The following is a 1,438-nucleotide window of genomic DNA, read 5'->3' on the forward strand; positions in this document are numbered from 1 at the left end:
TTTTTTGGGTCAGGACTGCAGGGATAAAATCAGGTCTAGAGTTTCCATGTGGATAAATTTGGAAGTGAACAGATTCAAAGCTGCAGTCCAGGGATGTCTCACACTACACTATACTATTTTCCTTTTAAATTGAATCACTTTTTCTGGGTTTTGGGAGCTAAAAGAACACATCCAAAGAAATGATTTTGTATGTAAGCAGAATGCTTGGGTACTGCTGCTTTTCATCTAAAGAGAAGTTCCCATATTACTGTCTTGGTAAGACAGAAATCTGATAAAAGGTCGTAGAGACCTTTGCTACTCAAAGTGGGATCAGTGGACCAGCAGCATCAACCTCAGCTAGGAATTTGTTAGAAATGCAGAATCTCAGGCACCACCTCAGACCTACTGGATTAGGATATGCAGTTTAACAGAACCCTCAGGTGATTTATATTAACATTAAAAGATGAAAACTTTTACTTTTTTCTCAGAATCTACTTTTTAAAAATATAGAATCCTTTGTTATTCTGCTATGATATTTAAATTGATCCAAGGGCGGATTAGTCATTTATGGACTAAAAACTAATCATATTATTTTGTTCGAGTGCCAAGGTGACTAATAAGATACATTTTACAGGCAAAAAGTAGGTTAGTCACCCAACTCATGGCAGAACATGTATTTTTCATTTCCCCTTAGCAGAAGCTGCTAATTATTTGCGCTAAGCTATTTACCCTTCTTTTTAAATCAATAATATTGGTGGGGAACTTGGGTGGCTCAGTCAGTTAAGCATCCCACTCTGGATTTCGGCTCAGGTCATAATCTCAGGGGTTCATGGGATCAAGCCCCTCATTGGGCTCTGCGCTGACAGTGTTTAGCCTGCTTGGGATTCTCTCTCTCCCTCTCCCTCAGCCCCTCCCCTATTCTCTCTGTCAAAATAAATAAATAAACATTAAAAAATATTTGTAAATTTACTTTGAAATAGTACGGTTACCTGTCATGCTTTTGTACCAGATTTATAAACTTTCGTTATTTTCTGTCTCTTTAGCCAGTTTAGGAGAACACCTACCCTTTCTTGCATGGCCCTCCCTGGTAATTAATATCTGGAATGGACATAGGAAAACTCAACCCTCAGTCTCACCCTTTCTTCTTCTGTTTCTTACCTGAAGCCTTACTCTAACCTTTAATCAGGGNGCCTATTGTATTTTTCCTCCTCTACAAATCGACTTGAAGAGGATGCCCAAGGATTCTGAGCCGCTGAAGAAAGCTCAGCGGAAGGGGCTTTCCCTAGTAGAGATGTAGAGATCCTTTGGGAACAGGCGGCTAAAATCAAACGAAAACACTCCAAGGGCGAGGAAGGCATAAAGGACTTCTAAATTAAATTATCGATCCTCATGAACCTTTTTCTGCACATGGACTTCTCTATGCCAAGAAAATGTCCCCTCCTCTTCAGCACAGAAATCC

Source organism: Crocuta crocuta, unplaced genomic scaffold (assembly GCF_008692635.1).
Source record: "Crocuta crocuta isolate KB4526 unplaced genomic scaffold, BGI_CrCroc_1.0 scaffold593, whole genome shotgun sequence".
Classification (NCBI taxonomy): Eukaryota; Metazoa; Chordata; class Mammalia; order Carnivora; family Hyaenidae; genus Crocuta; species Crocuta crocuta.